Raw genomic sequence first — 19,569 nt, forward strand, 5'->3', positions numbered from 1 at the left:
GCCCCTGTACTGGCGTTTCTTCCCCTGCTCATGACTGAGGAAATGCAAATTTGCCCTGCTGCTTCTGCACCCAGGTATACGCTGGCTGCTTACTCTACTTACTGTCCTCCCAAACACACACGAACACTCTACACCGTAGTGATTCTTCAATTCAGTTTCTCCCTTGCAATGCAACTGTCAGCAGGGATTTCTCTAAGAAGAATGTAATCTAGCACTGCCAGGGCACACAGAGGCTGGAATTAAGGAAACAGCTGGCTCTGGGCCACAGGCAGGGACTGGAGGAGCGAGCCGGCCAGTCTGCCTTCATCTCCCTGCTTCTGTCCAACCACTTCCAGCTCTCTTCATTTGCCTTCATCTCGTCTCCTTTGACGGAGGGATCAAATCAAAGGGCTGTTACCTCCAATGCTGTCACAAAGACACGAGGAGAGTGAACTAGGTCTGCTCCAGGTACCAAATTAAGCTCCAAAAAGAGGAAGGAGTTCAGACTCAGGCTGAAACCTGAACACACTACGAAATCCAAGTAACACCGCTTAAAGTGGTGGCGAACCTACGGCATGCGTGCTGCAGCTGGCTGGCTGTCGTCACTGAAAGCTCTAAGGTTCACCACCACTTCAACTCTTATTGCTCAGCTGCTTCTAAGCTAATGGCCCAGTAATAGTTAGCATTACAGAGCTCTCAGTGCGCTAGGTGCACAGCTGACACCTCTACTCCCTACACAGCACGGGAGGTGGGTTTCGGTTTCCCACGGAAATGCAGAGACAAAATAAGCTCAGTGTTACCAACCAATTACCATGGCATGATTCAGTACTCTGCCCTGAACTTCAAACTTATGTTCTTTCCAATACCCAGTGCTGAGCTTCCTGTACTAAAGGCACACTGTGACGTGCTTACAGACTACTTTGCAGTAATCAGAGTTACCCCTAAAACATGGGGGAAAAGTTTCAAAAGGTCACAATTCTAATAAAAGGTCAATGTTCTTTCCTAAGTGAAAACTGAATATTTAGGACAAAGTGGTTGAACAGTTATGCACTTTCTCCTGGCCCTCCTATTTTATAATATTTTACAGTGGAGCTGGGAGGTGGGGCTATCCACTGACCTGGTAGATAACATCTCTGTCTGAGACCACCAACAAAATAAAGGCAGACACTTGGATTCACCAGCAATCTGGAAAGTGTCTGTATATTTTTAAGTGAATTAATTAACTAAGAAAATATAAAACTATTCATGATAATGTAATTAATATTTACCATATGTTTTGCTTTTCATTTTTATTAGTACATTTACAGTACAATCATGTTTTGTATATAAGACTAATTCACCATGAAAGAATTATACCAGATTTATAATAACAGAATCTCCTTCAGAATGTTTTATTCATGATTTCTGCTTTGATTTCAGAAATCTACAATCTACTGCTATGCTGTAGGATAAAAAGAAAGTCTCAACAAAACAGGCCAAATGCCAAAGGGTAAAACCCACAAATATCAAGAATGACAGGGTCCATAACCCTTCCAATGATTAAATGCCACGCCTAATTCCAAAGTTTGAAAATTGGTTTATGGTAAGTTAAAATGTAGCGGCAGTTACAAACTTCTAAACATTAGTAAGTCTCTCAGAGTAGATAATTACATATATTTGCCTTTTAATGTAGCTTGATCATAAGTGAATTCAAAGCATTATCTTCTCAACTTAATTCTGATTTAAATTCTGACCCACACAAAAAGCTGGAAAATGGTTCAGAAAAAAAAGCCGTCCTATCTTTTGTTTTCCTTAGAGTTGTTTGGTTGTAGGCTGCCTTAGTTATTTTTCTTGTTGCTATGACAAAATACCGGACATCCAAAGTTAAAGGAGGAAAGATTTATTTAGCTCACAGTTTGCAGCAGTTTCAGTCCATAATCGACTGGCTCCAAGGGAGGAAGTCATGGCAGACAGGCCTTGCAGAGGAGAAACTTTCACAGCAGACAGTAGATAGCAAAGCAACAAGGGACCTTAACAGCCTCTGTCTGCCCCTTTTATTTTACCCAGGCTACTTAGGGCGGTTAGCACTCACATCCCACTCACATCCTTAATCCTAATGCCCTTGAGCCTAGCATTGCACTGTGAATCAACGCCAGCATCACACATTCCAGATCCAGCCACCTCTGAAAATCTCCACCTCTGACCTCATGAGGCTTTGAGGGACATCTAGATACAGTCATAACAGGTAAAATTTCAAGGTAGTTAAAATCAGCCGCTGACATCCTTTCACCTCTGTTTTCTTACAAAGCTCCTACTACTTACTTTCCCATCCCCCAAGGCCCCCCAAATTGTCCCCAGCACAGGTTAAGGAGGAAACCCTGCCTACGGAAGGGCTGAATGATACCAGTTGTTCAGTTTCTCCATCCTCCGCATGGAAACTCTTCCCCTGAATGCAGATGTATTTCAAAGGAAACAATGTAAGTGAACTCATTGTAAGTGAGCTCAATGTAAGTGAGTACATGGTGATTTTTAAGAGATAGTATATTTGTAGGTTTCAAAATTAAAAGGCACTATAGTGCACATTTCCCTTTTGCAGATGACACGCTGCTATCCGCCCCGTGTATATCCTTCCTATATTTCCTTATGTAGGTATATCAACACTAAGCAGAAATACTTTATTTCCTCTCCTATTCAAGAGGAGGTAGCACAATATATGTCCTGTCAGATACTTTCATTGAAAAACTTTACTAAAATGGACTTGACCTTTCTCTATGAGTACATAAAGACCTACCTCATTATTCTAAATTTTTTGCGGCTGGAGAGTACGCCACTGTATGAATGGAGTATAATTGATTTAAGTAGTTTCCCATTGATATATATTTAGTTGCCTTTCAATTTTAGGCTATTAAAAATTATAATGCAATGAACACTTTGTACATAGATATTTTGAATAAATTCCCAAGGGAGGTGGTATTGACTATACCCATTTATTCTTGAGGGATACTTTGAAATTACCGTCTATAGCATGTGTTCCCACTTACACACCGAAGGGCAGGATGTAAGAATGCCAGCTCCCAAAACCTTCGCTAACAAAGAGTGTTGTCAAATTTCTGGAAACCTACCAAACTGATAGACGAGGAAAAAAATGATACGTCTCTGTCATTTGAATTCACACTTCTTTATTAGAAGCGCAGTTCAGCATCTTTTTCTTCTGTTGAAACGTTTGCATGTGCTTTTCTGTCAATAATTTCTTCCTCCCCTAACCGTATGAAATGTGGGCAGCCACTTAAGCCTGTGAAAAGCATTTGATTTTTTAAAAAGCGATTTAATCAACCAAATTAGTCATTAAGTGGTGCTACTTCCGACAACATGAAAATGTGCAATGAAAACTTTCGGCAGAGCGGGGAGCAGGCATTAGCGGGCAAAAGTAATTAACCGAGAGTGAGGTCAGGCTGGCCTAGGTTTTTGAAGTGCTCTTTCATGAAAAGGAAAAACAAACATTAGAAATTTAAGCCGATTGACAAACAGCATTTGTTTTTGTGTCAGCGAGAACCGGGGCTCACTGGCAAGGTTCCTCTATCAAAGGTCAGTCCCCGTCACTTACGCGCAAGCTGTGTTCCTGTCTGTCTGCTGGTCAGCCTAGAAAAAAGGCTAACCTATAGGGGCTTCGGAGCCAGGCAGCACTGCCTTTCACAGAAATAACAAAGGTACAATGGTCTATTCCCCCCAAAAAGATGAAAAGGACAGATTCACTGCAATTGATCTCTAAGAAGCAATGACAAAGTAATTTAAACTGATAGATACAGAGTAGTTACACAAAAAAGCTAGATAGCTAGTTTTATTCACTATTACAGTAATAAGAAAAAATTAGGAAAAAGCAAATAGTCTGTACTATCATCCCGGACAGTCTGTACTAGCTACCTGAAAAGAAAGCCTAGAGAAGATGTTCTCAGAGGGCACAGCTGCCACCGACAGCCAGTAATGACAGAAAGTCCCACTTCTAAAAACAAGCATGGTAAGTCTGCAGATACCTCCGACCTCCAAGCCCAGAGACAAAAGGCCCCATGAAGGTCAGGCGGCAGGAACTGAATCCACATTTGAATAAATCTCAGAAAAGACAGACACAGGGCTGGGGATATAGATCAGCAGCACAAGTGCTTGCCTAGCAAGCGCAAGGTCAAGAGTTGGATCCCCAATATCCAAAAAAGAAAAGACCAACACAAATGAATACATGTCTTCAAAATACACTATAATATTCTTTATGATTCTGAGCAGAGGCAGATTTGTTAAACGTTTAATTATGCACAGGTTATGCAATGATAAAACAGCTCAAGGCAAGTGGATGTGCCCCACTGAAATCTCTTGGTTGAGTCCTTCCGGCCCTAGCGCCACGGTCACCCGTCCACTGGTTATCTCTTTTATACCATGTTCCTTCTGTAGCCCCAGCACTCTTTACCTTACCTTCATTTGCTCCTTTTCCTTCAATGTTGCTGGGATCGGAGTCAACTAGGGATACACAGTTCAATATCCCACCTACCTCCTCAGATTCCCAATCACCTCAAATAATTATGTATCAACTAAATATACATTTATTTGTATGCCACCAAAAGTAGTTTTAAAAGAAGTCCATAGTCCTCCCACCTGCAACCACATAGCCAACGTCAGCACCTCCTACTAGGTAGAAAACTGGCCACCAATGCCCACACATTATCCTGAATGGCTTGAACTGTATCCTTGTACTGTAGCTAGTCCCTACCTCATCCCTCCCACACTGTGGTGAGATTCCAAGGAATAACAGCGCATCTTTATATAGGGCAAAACTATCTTCAAACTAATGTTGTACAAGAAGGGCAGTCTCTCCTACATTCTGAGCAGAACAACAACACAGCCAAGAGCACATCAGGGTTAAGAGAAGGGGTTTAATGCATCATTTGATTGCCTCCTGAATCTTTAAGAGGTTATCAGTTAAGGAATGATCTGAAACCTCATGACTAACTGAGAAATGTCCAAGTATTTTGAAAAAGGAATTTAGGTTCTGTTACCGTGGGTGAAGAGCAAACATGTACTGTACAGCTGTATCAGAATTTTCAGTGAAGAAGAAAAAAGGGTAAATGGTATAACAGTCAAGGTGCCATAGACTTAAATGGTAAGGTTGGGTTGAAATGTGATAAAAGAGGTCAGAAAATTATCTAAATGGAGCTTGACTCTTGAAGTAGAAGCCTGAAGGGGAGGCCAGAATTATGAAAAACAGGTTTCTGTATTAGCCCCTGAAGCAAGGTCCGAAGCAGGGCTAGAGGAAGAAGCAACAGACTGTACAGCTATTTGTTCCTCTTTGTGCTGTGAGGGAGAGTGCCTGCCCAGAGGGAGCTGAGAAAGGAGGGAAGGAGGGAATCGGAAGAAGGGAGAAGTCCCGGGGCTTGACAGTGACACTCTCTTTGACCAAATTCCACTGGCTTCTCCACACCCTCTTCTCAACCTGGCCCCAGTTTCTCAGAGCTGCAGAGTCTTGCTCTGCACTTTACCACTTTGACGGCTGTCCAGTTCTGGTTTTAACAAGCTTAAAAGAGAAGGCAGGACTGGAGGCAAAAACTTAAGAGTCATGAAGGAGTTTTGGATGGCTCTAGTGGCTGCGGTACTACACAGAATGTCAAGGCGAAAGTGTAGCATCAAAAAGAGACCAGGGCTATTATGAAGCATCAAGTATATCAAACTAAAACTTAATGTTTAAGTAAGAGATGCTAAACTTTCAGTCTGAGCCCAACTCAAACTTTTGGGACTATCCAGAAAGGTAGGAGGAAAGAAAAAAGAGATAATTAAAAATTACAAAGTAGCTTTTTAGTGAGTTTAATGTCAAATGATTGTTTTCCATCCAAAAAACAACAAAACTTCCTTAAAAGCCGTATATTATATAGGTATGTAGAAGTCATATACTACTACTTAAAAAGGTGAAAAATTATTGTGGACAAAGACAAGAACTGGAGTCGGAACTCCTCCTGTGTAAAAAATACCTCATTAGACTACTAGGTAATTAATGGGCATATACTACATATTTATAAATATAATATTAATTAACATTTTATACAATATGTATATTCATATTTATGAAAGATGTATGTGTATATGCAACATGTACGGAATTTTGGGTACAAAACGATGTTCAAAAAAATGAGTCCATTTCTGTTATGATTTAAAAGGCAGAGAACAAAATCTGCAATAACTACATGCACGCCTAATTACAGCATACGGTTTTTCCTCCTAACACCTCACCAACTTGGAGAAACAAAGAAATGGCCACAGGCATGCAACGATTATGTACCTTGAGTTTGTTAAGCTTTCGTTTCGTCTTAGGCATGTACACTGAAGCTTCTATTACCAGTATAGGAGTTTGGCCCGAATAAAATAATCCACATTAACAATGTGACTATTAATCTTCATTTGAAAAATTTTCTCAAATAATAACTGTTGGGTGGAGCAGTGTGCTCCCTGCTCACAATGCTGAATTCTTTTCCTCTCTTCTGTGTTTTTGAAACTGAGCAATAATTAACCTTTCCGCAGTTGCCAGGAACTTCCCCGAGCAGATTGGCCTAACAGGTTCCACCTTGTCTTGGTTCAGATTGGGGCAATTTTTTTCCTGTAGAATCGTACACTGGCCTCTCACCAAAAGACACACTAAGTGAGGAATAAGAACAAAAAAGGAAAGGAGGGAAAGAAAAGAAGAAAAAGGAAAAGAAAAGAATGAGAAAGGAAAAAAAAAACAGACAGCATTCTCTAAGAAAACTCTTCTCGGACTATGCAGCCTGCAACACCCTGCCGATGTTCTATGGTGTCTGGCTGGAGATGCGATCTCCAGTTACACTGGAGAAAAGGTAAAACCTCTTTTAGAAGACGCCCTCAATTAGCAATCACCTTCGTTTAGCAGCAGCACCTCTTCCATGCCAGCTGCAGGGGAAATTAATTAAATTTAATAGAAGCCACGGGGGAAGTAATTAAATTTAATAGAAGCCATGGATCCCAAATGAAGATAAACTGTATTTGTAATCAGACCTACTGTGTCACTGATTCGCTCCCGGGATCCTGAAAGCCAAGCCAGGTACCCTGCACAGGAATCTGCCTCACCTGGACACACGCGGTCTTCTCACTGCACAATCGCAGCGATGGATACAGCGTGTTACGGAGAGCATCCTCAGTTTATTTAAATCCTTTTGTCAAAAAAAAACAAAACCTGCAACACTGTTCCATGTCAATTATGCGTAAAGGAGCAGATCTGAATAGCACCGAAGCCGGGGCACAGACACTAAGTAATGAAAGGTTGGCATGTTTGTACTGGGAAGGAAAGCTAGCAGCCCATTCATCTAAATGCAGTTATGTTTCAATTTAACTAAATTACAAGGTTTGAAATTAGCAATGCTTCAAGCGCCCTGGGCTACCGCTCCCACCAGAACACTTTATCTGTAATACCTGCTCCAGCTTGCAAATAAAACTAAGGAAAACAGCAGGAGAAAATGCTCAAAACAGCTTTTTAACGAAGGCCTCTTCTACCAACTACAATCTTATGGGTTTTTTTTTTACCCCTCAGAACATCTAACGCCTAAGCGAGACAAAGCTAAACAATACTTGTTCTTTTTTAAAAAACAGCTATATATTCTACTGCAGCTATTTAAATATTTACCTTGTTTATTATGGTGAAGTGTAAGCTTCTTAAGAACAACAATGATTTCAGATTCACGTTTCTTATCTCTACTTAGCACAGTGCATGTTAAAAAATAGTTCTTATCCCACTTTACTGTAAAAAGGATAGCACCACTCTCTTGAAATCATTACCAAGACAGGCAGTGCCTCTACTGAACAAAAAGACCATTCTCTTAGTTGTAGAAAAGAGCCATGCCAGGATGCTGAGATTTGTACTTGACCTATAAAATTAAAAAAAAAAAAAAACTACTTGGAATTATTTTGAGAGGGGTAAATATTATAGAGTTTATTAAATTACTTTAAGAGAAAATAATAGCTAATATAGAGCAAGCATCTACCATATGTCACACACCACGCTAAGCACTTTACATGGATTATCTCATTAAGTACTTACAGAAACCCTAGGACTTTGCTACTATTTTTATCTCTAATTTACAGTGGAAGCAAGTAAGGTTTAGACAAGTTACATAACTGACTCAAGAATCCAATCATTAATTAGTGGTGGGATTTGAACCGGGATTAACCTATTACGAGAGCTTAAGGTAGTGGAAAACCTTGGCCATTTTCCAGTGTACAGATTCAAGACCAGGCTCCTTTAAGATAAGAAATATCTACTACAGCAGAAAAGCAAAGATCTCTTTTTATTTAGACACATTGACTCTAGCTAAATATAAGAAAATCTTCCAGTATTCAGAAACACCTTTTACATTGTGGCAAACACAAATATCCTGTTCATATGGCCAGCGAGCACTTATTCAGGAGGCCCCTGCATGCTTCCTACACAATATCACAACGAGGTGACTGTCTTACCAGAGTGTATTCATGCCATATAATAGGTGCTGTAGATACTTCACACATATTTCTGTACTACATGATGAACTATTAACTTTTATAATGTCAGTTCTGGAGTAAACCTTAATAATTGCCATTTAGTCATCTGAATTCATATAATTTCAATTGATCAAATGTCCTGCAAAAGCTGTTCTATGGTTTACAAGTGCACACACACATACACACAGACACACACACACGTACACAAACCAAAAGAACTGATCCCTTACAAAGAACCCAGGACATATTTTATTATAGACCTTATAATACTCTTTCCGCATTCATGTTCTCTTCGGTTAAACTGTAAAGATCTTATCTTATTCCTCTTTTATCCTCTTTTGTCTTTTATACAGAACATGGTATAGATTAGGCACTAAATAATTACTGGAAATATATCATTTATGCATACAGCTTTTTATGATGCCATCTCTCACTCTCCAGAATCAAAGATTTTCTGCTCTATGTGTGCAAGACAAGACAGGGAGAAGAAATTATGAATATCATTGAGAACTTAAACTTCATTCACTAACCAGGTGCAAAACGTATTCAGAAAAGTGAACCCCTAACAAAATTTCTCCCTTCTGGATCAGCAATGATCACATCAAAGTCTTAAGTGTATCAGTCTTATGCCTGCCAATTTCACAAATGTATTTCAATGTTTATAGAAGTGATCATTAAACATTAATACACACATATATAGGAAGGGTCCACAGATTTCTATTTTGTAAACACAGGTGAAAATAGGCTCCTTTAAATATTTTTGTCTATATCACTTTACATTATTTAAAAGAGATTCTTGTTTGTGTATTCATATATTGAGGCAGGATCTCACTAAGGTGCCTAGGGTCAGTTCGTATTTGCAATATTTCTACTTTAGCCTCCCAAGTGCTGGAATTACAGGTGCGTACCAGCCTGCCCAGCTAAAACGAATTATTAACACCTGTATTTTTATAATACTGTATTAGAATTTATTATTTTGGTCACTCATGGTGTTTTATATCAATCTACAGAACTGTTCTTAACACACTAGCAGAACATTAACACATAAACATTCTAAGCACTACTATTGTTAAAAGGACACTTCTTTTATGACTGAACCTTATACTTAAGTTTTACTTTTTCCCAGAAGCAAAACCTGAATAAAAAGGGAGAAATATAGGAAATGTTCAAATGATTTCCATAATCTAATCTCTGCTGCCTGGCTAAAAACAATGGCTTTTTTCTCAATGTATAATTTTTTTGAATTGATTATTAACCAAAGAAATAAATATGTAATAATTCTTCTGTGCAGAAGAGGCCATATGTGAATTCAATAACCAAAGAGCCAAACATATCCACACTTAGTTATTTCTGTCCACACATGTACTGTGTGAAACTGAACTACAGTAGCATAAATATCAGACCAAGAACTCTATACACAGAGAAATGATTAGTACGGTGACAGTGGAAAAGTGTGTCACCTGCTCCAACTATATTTGCCCAGAAGGATGCATACATAGCTATAATGATGAACGAGATTACTCTTAAGAAATTCACCATGAAGTATTATTGTACTTAATTTGTTTGAAAATTAACAACAAACTATCTTCTCTGTAATGACAATTTTAATTTTTCCAAGCTGTTAATGAACCAATTAAAAGAAATCACTTATTTTAATGCATGAAATAAATTCTACTTTTGGAACTATATATCAAGAGAATTTTTTTACACACAAGAACAATTGACTTCCTATATATGAGAAACAACGTCTTCCAAGTACAGTCAAAGCATGTGTTCCTCAGAACGCTCCCAAAGTCTGGGAAGTTGCACTTATGTTCTAGCGACACTAAGCCACTATGTGCCTTTGCAGTTGCTGGTGTAATGAAAGTATCAGTGGGTAAAGTGTTGATAGCATTAGCACAAATCAAGATGGGGCACAACATTATACTGGGAATCATCTTGCTTTCCCCAACTTGCAGTCACAGTAAATAATATATTGTTTCACTGGGAAGTGTCTTGATAAACTGCTGAAATTAGTTAAAAATTCGAAATCACAAGTCTTTAATATGTCATTTCAAGGCAGGGATGGAGGGGTAATGAAGCCTCTCTCGTATCTAACATAAGGGATGGGATGGTAATGTCAAAGAACAGCACGTATGAGATTGGGATGTGACAGGGAATGGCTACTCTCCTCCTGAAACATCACTTCTGTCTGAATAACCAGCTGTTTCAAAGAGATCCTAACCAACATGTTTTGGAAAAATGAAAAGTGAGCCTCTTATGTGAAGGAAAAAAAAAGGGAAACATTGACATTTATTACCAATGATAAGATTTGAACTTTTAAAGCAAAAGTTAGAAAGACTTGTGCTTATATTATTTGATTAATTTTTCATGCCCGTATCTTGTAATCTGAGCAACTATTTTGAAGATAACAATACACAACATATTAACCGTTATTAATCTCTTATTATTATGTTTTGAAATTCTGTATCGTTTTTTACAATTTTTTTCTCTTTAAAATAAGATACAGAGGGGCTAGGGATTTAGCTCAGCGCGAAAGCACCTGCCTGGCAAGCGCAAGGTCGTGAGTTCGGTTCCCGGTACCGGAAAAAAAAAATAAAATAAAATAAAACAAAATAAGATACAGATATATATATATAAAGCAAAAGTTAGTATCTTGAAAAATGTTGCCCACCATCCCAAGCTGAATAGCATTCCAATACCTAAAATGTTTTCAGCTATTAGTATGTTTGATTTATAATGATGTAAGTGTGTCAACATTTGGAAGACCTGAGTCACTTTGGTAAATAAGTATTTCCTAACTGAAGAATATGAGACATGACAAAATCACACACAGGCAGTAAAAGGTCCATCTAAAGTGAAAAAAAATAATAATAACTCTAGACATTTAGCAAAGTGCAAAATGTTCATTTATAAAGTTGTACATTCTTTATTCAGAATTATTCAAAATTAGAATTTATAAAGCTCAGGTATATTATCAAAGAAAGGCATTTACAATTATTTGAAAAGTCTATTAAAATATACCTTATTTTCCAACTATATCTGTGAAGATTAGATTTTTTTTTTTTTTTACTTATTTTACCAAGAGAATATATTATAAGAGATGGAAAGCAGAGGTGGCTATGAACATGCAGCTGTCTTCTGGTAACCTAGATATTAGAGAATTGCAAAAAACTATATTTTTCAAAACATCAGTCTCCTCAAATTATTTATACGTTTTGGGACTGTATCTTTTTTGCTTTAATTTCAATTCTACTTTATGTGATAAATAGTGGTAGGCGTAATCCACATAAACAGGAGTTATTTTGCCCCTCAATAACTATTTTAAGATCACAAATGAGCATTTAGAACAAAACATGTATGAACATTAAGCTAACGAAAGTTATTTATCTATAAATTACCATGACCCTCAAACCAAATTTTCACCCCACTCACTTCCCTAATCAAATTAAAATACACTTTTCACGTGCACACGGAAGGGGCGCCTCCAAATGCCAGGCACGCACCACGCTAATTCCCCGAAGTACAAGATGCCAAGACTTAGTTCTTGCCCTCACGTTGCTCAGAGTTTACCAAGGACAGACGCTGGGGATGGGACCCCTGGGAATTTAAGGCCCCTGAGCAGCCTGAGGCCCTGTTCTCCAAGCTCAGACTGCGACCTGCAGTGCTATCCTTAGTCTCTGCTTATCTGACTTCCTGTGCTTTTTTAAAAATTTGTTTTAGTCTCCTTCCATGCTTTCTTACATATGAAGCCACCCTGCCCTTAACAAACATGGCCACCTGTCTCCGTCTTCTCTCCTTTCACTCTCTTAACTTCATTTGTCACCTACAGAAGTTCATTTGATCCTCTTACCTGAGTGCTCCTGTCGCTGTTTGTTGTCTTCACTACCAAAGAAGGTTGTAGGGACCCACTGTATTCTTGTAACCTTTTACATAATAAAAAATTCCAGGAGGATAAAATATGTACCCATAAAACTAAACTTCAATCGTTGGTAAAAATAACCCAAGCTTACTCTTCTTAAATTCAGATTCTGCAATTATAATGAGGCAAACCACACAAGAAATTGCACGATCTCTCCTTGAGCACTCATTTCCAAATAATGAGCAACACCTACTGAAACATCACAGCAAAACTCTGAGCTAACCATAGTACGTCAACACCTTATTCCTTCACCATCGAACACTTGGGAGTAGATGAGAAAATAAAAACAAGCAGACTTCAGAGACTTGGCCAAGATCTGACATTGAGAAAGTTAATTGGACCAGCACCTCTAAAATTCATGTTGTGCATTGCTAGTTTGGGTCTCCTGTTTAGGCTGGAAAGCAGAAGGCTTTTGGAGAAGCCCATTACTCAAGTTACTGCCGATTCCTACTAACGCCTCCTCTGCCAAGTAAGGGTAAGTGTGGTTCAAGATAAAAAATGGTGTAGCTTTGTTTCAAAGTGCACCTTGTCACACCAAGCACTCAATTTCCCTAAGCTTATTTTCTCCAACATAAAAATGGCAAATAACAACTCGCATGCACAATTAACTACGCCATGACAGTAAAGAAATAGCACTTTGTGCACCATAGTGTAAGTGACTGCCTGGGTGTGACCGTTGCCTGATCAAAATACAAGGGCCACATACCACTGAGAAGGTGCGTATTTCTTAAGGCTGAACCTTAAGATTAAAAAGAGACACATTCCACTTCATTACCCAAGAATGGAAGAAGGACAATCTACATGGGGGAAAGGATCAGAAATATCCCACTCTGGGAGAAAGGGGACCCGCCACACGAGCTCCGGGACTCTCCACAACCTGTCTCTCTCAACAGCGGCCCTCCCTTGCTAGCCCTTTATCTTTAAATGGATGAATTTAGCTTCCCGTTTTTCCTCTGTGGTGTGAGGGACTCGGTTATCTACCTCCTGGGTCAAATGAGCTATTGGCTGTAAAAGGCTAAGCCTAAAAGCTGGGCCCAGAATATGCTCTGCACAAATGCTGGCTATTACATTATTCTTCCCAGGTTGCCCTTGGAGTGATTCCTCTATGGTTCATTTACTTTAGCCTGTAGATGAACAAATACAAGCAAGCAACTCCCAGAGCACTCCCACAGAAATTGCTTTGAATGAAATCCGTACACTTGCGATAAAAAAGTTTGGCGAAAGAATAGATTTTGTGGTAAAAACAATAACTACATCGTAAATCTGTTTTTATAATAAGTAATAAAACTTTGGGATTTGGGATCCAGCCAAGATTGATGCCTCTCTATCCCAGCTGCCCATAAAATCATTTGGAGAGACTTAAAAATACAAGGTACCAGCTCAGCTGAAAACTGATACATAAGGAAGACAGTTGTCCCATCTTGCCATTATAAATTGTATTTTCAGGAAACTAAGTAGCCCACGAAGACAAAACAAAGTTCTGTATGAAATAATTTTAGATAATATATAGGTTGAAAAATACGAGACGATCACTTTGCAACTATTAACGGAATAATAGATATCAATGAATGACACAAGCATGAGGCGTAAGGTTAACAAGGAATCCTACAATGAAACAGGCTCCCACCACCTGAAGGGCCGGTCTCTCTTACCACTGAGTGACAGAGAAGGACAACAGATCACATTCCCTGAGAGAGGATGTGACTGAAATGACTAAAGGGGCGGGGGTGCTGGTGAGGGATGAGGGACTTAGCGAGAGGTGACAGGAAGACAGGAAGAAGGTAAACAAGACAGGGCAAAACAGGAAGAAAAAGGAGGTTGAAATGAAGGAAAGCCTAGAGAGGGGAGGAAAAAGATGTACTAAAACAGGTACAGAGAAGACAAAAAAGGAGAGGGATATCCAGGCGGGGGGAGGGCAGCAGGAAGGTGAGTGCAAAGTGAAAGTACCATTAAAGTCGTGAAGCCCCAGAGATCTCAATAGCGTTCCAAGATGGTCTAGTTCCTAAATCTAGTTAATCCATGAACTCAGTATGTTCTTGTACTTCAGTAACTAGGCACCTCATTTTCCTAAGATGACCTTTTCGGTTTGCTCAAGGTAAGCAGTGTCAGTTCTGCTATAAAATCTTCAGAATTCTGACTAATAATAGTAGAAATCAGAGAACAGAAAACTAAGTGATTCAAATCTGGAAACTCTACAATGGTGACTTACAATGACGGCTTATTCACAGATAATCCCATTGACGTGGCATTAGAAAATGAATGCAGTCTATAATTTATTTCCATGATGAAATGCTTTCTTTCATTCAATGACTATAAATTTGAATGGTAACAAGAACTTAATTTAATTTTTCAGTGGTCAGCAAAAAAATTAGCAAGCAGAAAATCTGATAGGATAAACACATTCTCTACACATTTTAGAAATATAAATCTCAGTGGATGAAGACATGGGAGGGAGGGAGGGAGGGAGGGAGGGAAGAAAGGAAGGAAGGGAGGAAGGAAGGAAGGAAGGGAGGAAGGAAGGAAGGAAGGAAGGAAGGAAGGAAGGAAGGAAGGAAGGAAAGGAAAGGAAGGAGAGAGGGAAAAGAAGGGAGGGACGCAGGGGAGGGAAGGAAAGCTGATTCATCCTAGAGACTGAGTGTTAAAGTCTCTGCAAAATTCATGTTAAAACTTAATCTTTAATGTCTTAAAATTTAGATGTGGTACCTTGGGAAGTAGTCAGGTCATGAAAACAGCCCTCATGAACATATCAATACTTATAAAAGACCCCCACGCACCATGTCAGCCTTCAACCATGTAAGGATACAGAAGATGACTGTCCATGAATCAGGAAGAATCCACACCAGACATCAAATCTGTTGCTACCAAGACAGTCGACCCCCTAGTCTCCAGAACTGTGAGAAATAAGTTCCTATTGTTCAAAAGGCAGCCAGTTTATAGTAGTCTAGCATAGCAGCCCAAATAGAGTATTTCAGCTCAGGCGGTGCTGCAAACTTGGTAATAACTCCAAAAATACTGCATAAACAGCACAGACATGCTGATGTAAAATACCTCAAAAGACACAGAGTAGAAAATGGCTCATCTGCCATCTTGCCTTAAAGAATTTATTTCATTCTTCTCCTATCCCACCAAACTGACTGGTCTGAAACAAGAATTCTTGTGAGAATTAAATGTGGCATTGTACATGCAAGCCTTCCTCTCTCTCTCTCTCTCTCTCTCTCACACACACACACACACACACACACAAATGGACCTCTAAATGGAAAATATTAAAATATTTTAAAAGTCTATCAATAGCATAAACAAGATTGAAGACAGAGTGTTAATATAAAACAAGCTATACGAAGTAATTCAGAGCTTAGCTTCTTCTAATTGATGGGCTAATTATATGTATCAGAAAAATAACAAAACTTAATTTCTATAAGATTGTTCTGTGATTCTGATTTTTAGTTAATTCAGACAGGTGTTGCATACAACTCATCTAAATTATCCAGCCTTTATTGCAATGCTATTAAGCTGCACAGGAAAAAAATTAAATGAACCCAAAATGGATCTATTTGCTGATACAAAATTTCATTATAAGTCCTTCTCATTAAGTACACTCATTTTCATCTTAGCCTCATACCAGTTCTCTGCTTCCCTGACCTTCAAAGCAGCATTACTTCAGGTAGAAAACTATAATTCGGACATCAGGCCTACAGGGAGATACTTTCAGAACTTGGAAATGTGTTCACCTTCTGCTGCTGAAGACAAAACAAATGTGAAAACATAAGCTCGATAAGCTTCGTGAGAAAGGATGTGCCGGTCTGTACGTGAGCCAGGTAGAGACAGCCCTGACTCCAGAGTGAGACTCAAAGGCCAGTTCCTCCATTGCTTTGGGGGGTCATTTTGGGATTACTGAACAACTCTCTCTCTCTCTCCTTCTTTCTGTTATGTGGGGAGAGCAACAGTGATTGTCTCTTAGAAAAGGTGAAGCGTTCCAACTCGTTGCTGGACACCTAGCCCTAGGCCCACAGGTCAGGCACAGTCACCCCTTTGAGTACCTCAGCAGCAGCATCCCAGGATGTAATCTCAGGAACAGGACAACTTTGCCCAAACTGGGATCCTCCTGCTTCAGCCTCCCAGAACACTAAGATTAATACCTGCATCACCAGGCCTGACCCACTTCAGGCTTTTAAGCAAACACTAACTCAAGCTCCAACTTTTACTGTCAAGTGTCACAAAGAAAGCAAATCTCCAGGATCTTTCTACGGAGATGTAGAAAGACAGAAGAACATTTTTTCACATACTTTGTATACAGTCTTCTCCTCAAAAGAAAGCCTAAACTTGAAAAAAATTATTTCCTAGAGATATTTCAATTTCCCTTCTTTAAAGACCCGTGCTTCAGCAAGAACTCCCAAACCACCCTTGTAATCCAAATCCTATTTGGTCCTGCAGTGAAGTCAAATGTGGGATCCTGACATCAATTTGTTGCCATGGAAATAATTGAGATGTCAATGTTTCCACATTATGACTGTACCACAAGAGCAGATGGGCTGATGAGGGGAAAATCTTTGCAAATATCTCTCTAATAATTAGCCCAAGTGTGAGGTACTATTCTAAATTTACATTACTATCATACTTTATGCAACATCTATCTACACAGCACACAACACAACCAATTTCAACTTGCAAATCTGCTAGTGGAAAACGTTATCGAATTACACAAACAGAAAGGAAAAGAATATTCTTTTGTGTATCTGATTGCTTTCTTGCTTGTGGTTTCACTTCTTGCACTGCAGATAACTATGTGACCAAGTTCAGAAGAAATCAGGTTTGACCAAAGCAAATTTTATTCCGCATGAAGAAGCCGATGACAATGTTGGATGAGTTGAAGACTCCGGGTTAGTTTTCATTTCTCAGTACTGTCTTTTAGAAGCGTTTTCCTTGTGAAGAAGACAAACACGGCTAAACTATCAGGCAGCTAATGACCTGCAATTTATTTTTGCTATAAAAATGGTTGCCATGTCCTGTATCTGCCATTGTCTTATGAATTTATCCAAGAAAACTACACTGAATTCAAAGACTTAATCCTTTCCTATATCTTTCACATTACTTCACCCTGTCTCCTGGACCGAGATGAATTACAAGTCATTTGTACATTCAGCTGCACAGAAGTTTTACCTAAAAATAGCAATAGTTAGTTTCCCTGGATGAGAAGAGGTGTGCAGATTGTATGTGTATACAGGTGCAGATGCACACAGCAATGTCCTAGTTGTGGAGTTTAACAGTGTCACTGTTCCACTCTTCACAAAGTACCGTCCTTTGGAACCTCTCCCTCTACTACCCCCGGGAGCCCTTTTTATCCAAACATGAAAATGTTGTTCCTCCCTATCGTGGGCTAATTACACCATCTGTTTAGCCACAGCACTATTAATGTTCACGCCTTCACACTCCCACGTGCGCTGCCCCCAGACTCCTCTACTGTCAGATGTACGAGCAGCAGAGAAGGGAAGGAAATCGGTCTGCAGCTTCTCCACCTCCCCACAGTGCTCTGCGCAGGGAGGAGGACTCAGGCCTCTCGCCGTCCCTCTCCGCGTTCCTGGTGCAAACCGCCAACGTGAACAATTCCGACAAGGAAGGCAATCGAACCCCCTTCCCTCTACCAACCTAAAACCTGGAAAATTCAGAACTGCCCTGGGAAAGAGAAAATGACAGTACCAGCCACGAAAGGCCAGCTAAACACTCCGTCATCTGACAGGCACTGCTTATCCCTGAAACTGACCCAAAAGCAGCAGTCCCCGGAAGCAAGCACAGCTGCGCATGTGGGGTTCCTTGCCCACAGTTCAAGCGACTGCAGCGACTTCGCACTGGAGAAGCGAGACCCAAGCACTGCCCCACACTCCGATGATGGCGGAGAAAAAAGAAAAATCTCCTCTCATGAGCACACCCAGCTCTTGCAAGGAAACCGCCAAGTTTTCACGTCCTTTTTTTCGAACAAAATGGATCTCAGTCTACGTTACTTTTATTCCTGTTCAGTTACATATTTATGTTGCCAGTTAGAGAAGTAAGCCGTGTCAAAAGGGAGGAAAAGACGACAAAATGCACACTCAGAAGACCAAATATAAAAAGTTAACTTAAAACTTTGCCCTTCACAGCTATCTTTAAAAGAACATGATGAGAGAAAAAAAAAAAAATGTAAGCACAAAGAAATGGTTTAAAAATGACTCTTCCACATTCATCTTTTTACATTTCTTCTAATGGGCCAATTTAATCAAAATGTTTTTCTTCAGCACACAGTTCCCGGCATTGTCCAGAGTTGTTACAAAGGAAGAAAATACATATTTATACACCTCAAGCATAAATAGTTACCTGTAACAACATTATGGAAATGATTGTTCCCTTTTGATATTCCCTATATATATGACATCCAAATGTCCTAATGAAAAACAGCAATTCCTCAGAGGCTGGAACATCACTGATGATAAAGAAATAAGGAAAAGCTATTAGAGAAAGCATTAAAATCACACTTAAATACATTTGCCTAACAAGTGCCCTTAGGGGGAAAATCACTAAAATAGTGGTTCTGCACAAATACCAATTTAAAAAAAATAAAAATTATAAGTGCTTACAAAAGCCTCAATACACATTGACCCATTTCTTTTCATTTTTTAAGATAAAAGGAAACAGCTACTGTTGTTATAACAAGAACATACATTTTAATAATGAGGAAAGCTAAATTAATACAGGGCAATGAAATTATTCCTGAAAACTGGTACAGGGGGAGGAGTTTGCCAAATACAAACTTCATTGTTATATATAGAATGTGATTTTTAGTCTTGCAACAACCTTTGACGTATAATTTACATTCCCACAACTTTTTTGTTCATTTGTTTTTTGAAAAAAACAGGGGCTTGCTATGTAGTTTAGTCTGGCCTTAAACTGTGTAGCCTAGGCTAGCCTCAAACTCTTGGTAATACTCCTGTCTCAGCCTCCCAAATGCTAGGACAAAAAGTGTGTTCATCATGACCGGCTTCATAAACTCGCATTTCTAGGCATTTAAATATATGCACAGTTGGGCAACAATCATCGTTATCTGCTTCATCTCTTCTAAAAAGCGGGCACATTTACTCAGAGTGATCTTCACTCTCCCTCTCTTCTCCCTCAGGTCACCACTGGGCTCTTTCAGTCTC

At 39.3% G+C, this 19,569-nt stretch overlaps 1 long non-coding RNA gene across 1 annotated transcript in view; it reads left to right on the forward strand.

Annotated features, from left to right (window-relative positions):
* LOC106149024 overlaps positions 1-19,023 on the forward strand; it is a 33,700-nt gene extending 14,677 nt beyond the window's left edge. The window contains exons 2-3 of the long non-coding RNA XR_001234926.1: positions 12,507-12,875; positions 17,179-19,023. This is a non-coding gene — a long non-coding RNA (uncharacterized LOC106149024). The remainder of the gene's footprint in view (positions 1-12,506; positions 12,876-17,178) is intronic.
* Positions 19,024-19,569: the final 546 nt, after the last annotated feature.

This window comes from Chinchilla lanigera, unplaced genomic scaffold (assembly GCF_000276665.1).
Source record: "Chinchilla lanigera isolate Chin_1 unplaced genomic scaffold, ChiLan1.0 scaffold00035, whole genome shotgun sequence".
In the NCBI taxonomy this organism is placed as follows: Eukaryota; Metazoa; Chordata; class Mammalia; order Rodentia; family Chinchillidae; genus Chinchilla; species Chinchilla lanigera.